Here is a 5368-nt window from a genome sequence, read left to right on the forward strand (position 1 = left end):
TTATGTGTTCTGTTCCTTAATTTCGTGCTGCCCTCGGTCGATCGTGACCGATCGATCAACGATCCCTTTTGTCGAGGGCACTAATCAACGATCTAATTTGAAGCCGAACGTCGTTAGTGTGGGTTTCTCGATAGAAAGGTACCAACACGAGAGCGTGATGCAAACGCAGGTAATTTCAACACCCTTGTCAGCCGGTGACACGTTGGAGTGTCCTCGAAATAGGAGGTGATCCTACCCCGACGATCCTAGACCGTCCTCCCAGCGCCGGCCGGACGCTTCGAACAATGGACATTCGGGTGGAAAAGCGCCAGACGCGCACGCCAGTCGAGGGCCGTGGCGAATTCTCGGACCGTTAAACCCAGCAGGACATCGAAAGGAAATCCCACGAGCTCACCGTTCCCATGGTTCCCCTTAACCCGCCGGCCACATTTCGGGACACATTTGACACGCAGCTTTGTCACTCTTGGGCTGTTTTTCCCCCTGACCAGCCCTTCGTCGTTGCTACGTGGGCGTGGAAATTCCCGGTAAAACCAACCGCTGTGCGACCATTGCAACCTGTCAACCTTGCGCCACACCGTTTACGCATCGGATCGATCGATCGAGATCGCTTATCGTACGCCCGGTTTTGATTTCCCAAAAACTCGAAATCGCCGATTGCGTCGGCAGGTGATCGGAAGGTCCGAGGCATCTGAAGTGGCAAACAAAAGGACATAAAACACACGCACACGGGATACGGAGGGTCACCCGCATATGTCCATGGCTTCTTCGGATGCGATCGAACCCGATTAAGGACCTCCCCGGTGAGAATTGAGCTTCTCGAGGCCAAAGTTTCGAAGGGCTTCTGTCGTGAAAGGGACAATCTTTTACTTCTCGTAAACCAGGGTGCAGGTCGAAGGAATCCATCGATAGCTGTTACACGGGTCATGTTACGCCATAAGGCATTAGTGTGATCGACTGCATTTAATTTCCCTTTTTACGATCGTTTTCCGGCGTGTTTATCCTAAACCAAGCGAGTTTGGTTGCGTCTGATTTGTGCAGCGATAATCAATTCCACGCCAATGCGCAAATGCCTTTAAACGCGTCAAGGACTGATCTTCAGAGATGAAGGGAAGTAAAAACCTCGTACCGTTTCCAAGTCGAACAAGCGAGAAAAAAGAGGAAAAACACATCTCAATAGTAACGGAAGGTTCGTGGTTTCGAGGCGGTGCCCTTCTTTGTTGGCGTTTCCGTTACCGTTTTTACTGGGAATTTGTTTCCCTCCTTCCACTCCGGGTCTCTGGCCACACGTGAGATCTATGGCACATGCAGTGTGTGCAGTTTTACGAGCGCTCGTCACCAGCGAACGGGCTCATCATGAGCTCATCAGCATCTGCAGCATCTCCTAATGTGCGCATAATGTTCGCCGTTCAGTGACTCGTTGGCTCATTAAAAGCGACACGCCAACCGCGTCACCGTGCGTCTTGTACGGGTCTTGATGGCACCGGAAAGTCACCACCAAGGATCGACCAGCGTCAGACACTTCAAGGCCACGACCGGCAGCTGCACGTTTCGTTCCAAGCGAATCTTACCACCAGAGAGAGGCTCAGCTCAAGAGGATGTCCAACCCCTCGCTGCCGAGGAAAATCTGCCTTCTTTTCCCAGTTTTTTTTTCCTCGGGACGATGTGTGTGTCTGCGATAGGGAGGCGTTCGAGGTGCACCCAAGCATGACAGGCAAATTTTCACATAGTCTTCTCTTGCAGCCTCGCATTGTCCCTACGTGTGATGTTGGGTTGACTTTCTGTTTTCAACGACCATTTTGTAGATAAAGACTTCTTAAATAAAAAATAAGACACAAGGGTTTTTTTGTAGTTTACCGTTTTTTCCACAAGTTTTTCTTGGAAAAAACTAACCCTATATTACAGAGGAAACATGGTTTTCTCAAATGAGGGTTTTCAACCAGCCCATTGGCAAGTGGATTTGACTTTTTGAAAACACAAGATTTTATTCTCATGATCAATTATTTTAGACACATATTTACTTTATTTCTGTATGCCCGAAATAATAATTTATGAAAGAACATCGTCCAGAAATCCTCCTTCATGTGGTGTCGAGATAATCCTGGATCCGGCTCATAATTTATCTAGACACTGGTTCCATTTTGACAAATCTTCGAAACAAAAGTACAAGAATTTTTTAGAGTCCAGTTTTTGTTGTTTACTTTTTGAACGGCCGCTTGTGTTGTGATCTTGTAAATAATACAGAAGGTGGGATTAAAAGTAAATCCAAATAAATAATACAACAGCTAGTAATTAGAAAATGGAACAGTCTCAATAACTAACTAACACTATTATTTTGAAGCTCTGGCTCTGGCTGTACTTAGCTGATCCACTTTGTTTGTAAACAGTAGTTGACAGTTGCATAGACGAGATGTGCCTTGGCAATCAAAATGGTGGACAGCAAATACCGATTTTAAACAACCATGTTCAATCAACTGTGATACGGCTCTTGAACACTCTTGAACGGCCGAATTGGTGATCAAAACCGATTCGATAGAAAATCAGAGATCGCACCTCATATCTCCCAGAAGCTTCACCAAAAAACAATATATAAAGCAGAGAACGGCAAAAAAAGCTAAATAGTATTCCTAAAACTATTCTTCTAGTTTCTGACTAAAGCAATTTCTTGGCAGACTCCTACCTGAAGTTGAAAACAAGTTTTATCATCCATGCTTATGTTCGCATCTCAGCACTTCTCCTTCTTACTTCTCTACATGTTTTCCCTCGACCTATTTCGTGAACGATGGACAATTTGTCATCTACTACCAACGCCACGTCGTGTTTCCTGATCCAAATCGTTCGACAAACAAACTTTATCCGAACCGATAACGACCAGACACCTAATGGAGCCGGTGTTGCACCAGCAAACCTGCAACCTGATGAGGCAATATCGATCGTTTTGGGAGTTCAATCTGTCCATCTTTCCATGGCTCCCCGGGGGACCATGCCCGTTCCGATGTCCAGCGCTCCAGGTGTGATCCTCCGTTTGTCCACCGCACGCACAAACCTTATGCCACACCTTCCGCGACACATTGGCCCTTCCGCACGGGGTGGTCCCCAGCGTGCCGAGCTTTGGGCATTCGAATATCATGTGAAAAGTAAACATCGTCGCCAGCGAGGCTCGCGTTTGCGCACCGCAAACACCGGACTGCCGGTTTACCGCCCGACCGACTGGCGGAGAAAGCCACGGACACTGGGCTGGTGGGTCATACCCCACGACTCACACGCTGTCATCTCGAGGGGGACGGTGGAAAACCGTGCCAACACACATTCAGGCATCTGGAAGAGACCAGCCGCGTGGTGCGGGATCACACCCAGCACTACAAATCTATGTTATCTGTAGCGATGATAAAGTCAACAAAACAGCCGGCCACAACCATCGGCAGCATGGTCCAGCTAATGGCGTGAATAAATACGCGTGAGCGCACCGAACGCGCCCCAAAGTGGACCGACTTGCGTGGACCGGCGACCGGCTGACCCGCGCCGGACCACAACCTACTCGATGTGATTTGCCCGCACTAAGGACCAAGAGGAAGGCCTTCACTCTTTTTCCCGGGGAATTCCAAACGAAACCTATGGTTGCTGTGCATTTTCTCAGTTGTTTTTCCAAAACATCAGAAGTAAAAAATATATAAATTGTTGTAACTCTATGCTTAGTTACGACAAAATCGAAGCATTAGTAAAAATTATTTTAAATTAAAGTCTAACCTAGAAAACCTAGAAAAATAGGTGGAAATGGAAAACGAAGAAGTTAAACCGATGCAAAAGACCGTAGAATTGTTTTTCGAAAAACAGAAAAATCATTGCGTTGTCCATCGTGTCCACCCGCCCCTGTTCCCACTGTGCGGCGGTGCCACGGAAAAGCACCTCGCCCTCGGAGTTCATCGTCGTCGGTAAGCGCTGTTCAAACATTGGACCGACCGTGCCGGGCGTCGTCCTACCCGACATTCCAGCGTCGGAAGCACGCCACCGGTGGGTTGTCAAGTTGCTGTTGTTTTCCCACCTGCACCCTTTCCCGTGCCCAAACTTTCCGCTGGGAACGGAAGCACGCGGGGTCAGTGGCAACAAGATACGCCAACGGACGGGCCATTCCTTCCGTGGCGGCCCAGTTGGTTGGTTATCGGTGGGAAAATAAAACAAGTACCCAACCTGTTTGCGTGTGTGTGTGTATCGGTCACACGCACGCGGTGACTAGGGATGGATTACGGAACAACCCGGACAGGAGTAAAGTCGCGTTGGTCGAGCATGGGGAACACCTTATCATAACATTTACTTCGATGTCTGCTTGAGCTGCAGAATTTATGGAAAAAAAGAAAATTTTACTCAAAAGTTAAAAAAAATGCAACAAGTTGAGTTTGGGAAATTTGTAATACGAAAAATATGTTGAGTATAAAGCAGTAACACAATCAATCAGGAAACCCAGACATTTTGTTTTGTTCTATTAATTAAATTGCATGGCTCTTGTAAATCATGCCTTTCCCATTACGAGACAGAAATTAATTATTTTACTAACGTAACCGAAAAAACAGTACAATTATTTTTGAATCCAGCCTGAATAGCTTGTTAAAAAAGAGAATGATTTAATTCAAATCAATAAATAATTTGATTAATCATTTCAATCATGCATCAAAAGTATGTCAGCGTTATGGTATGGTTCTATAAAAACAGTTGCATCAACTGAATTAAATGTATGGTGTTTTTTTTTGTTTTTTTTAATTCAATCATTTTCTTGAAATTATGTTTACAAATAATGCCGCACCGCTTACCACGAGATTGGAGCTTATCAAACGGACGCCAGAATAACCGCTCCAATATCAACCTGCAGCACATTACTTCCGCTCAAGGGTTATTTAGAACTGCTTGTAGTAAGCCTCAAGCGTGCAATGGGATGTTAGCTTCTCGTTGTTTCCGTCGTTTTTAATTTAACTTTACGCGAACCGCGATTTGTTATACTCATGCCATGTGCGTTGATTTTTTTTTAACGTCCCATTTAAACCGTACACGTGCCGCACAAATCCTCGAGCTGCCCTTCAGAAAATAACGCGCTCCGAAAATAAAACGAGTAAAACCGGCGGGCGTTTAAAAATAGCGACTCATTGTCGACAGCGTGAAGCCATCATTAGCGTGAAGCCCATGCGTAAGGCTAATACGGCGGATTAGTAACGATCGAGCGAATTCCGTTAGCGTGGCTGCAAAACTGGTCCCCAGGGTGGTTACTTCTTCTGCGCGCATTCCGTCCCGCGTCGGCCGTTGGCCAGGGATCGTTGTCCACGTGGAGCGCGAGATATTCAATCGATCATCCATTACGCGACATTGGAACACTCTCGGCGAG

The sequence above is a fragment of the Anopheles ziemanni genome, chromosome 2 (genome assembly GCF_943734765.1).
Source record: "Anopheles ziemanni chromosome 2, idAnoZiCoDA_A2_x.2, whole genome shotgun sequence".
Taxonomy (NCBI): domain Eukaryota; kingdom Metazoa; phylum Arthropoda; class Insecta; order Diptera; family Culicidae; genus Anopheles; species Anopheles ziemanni.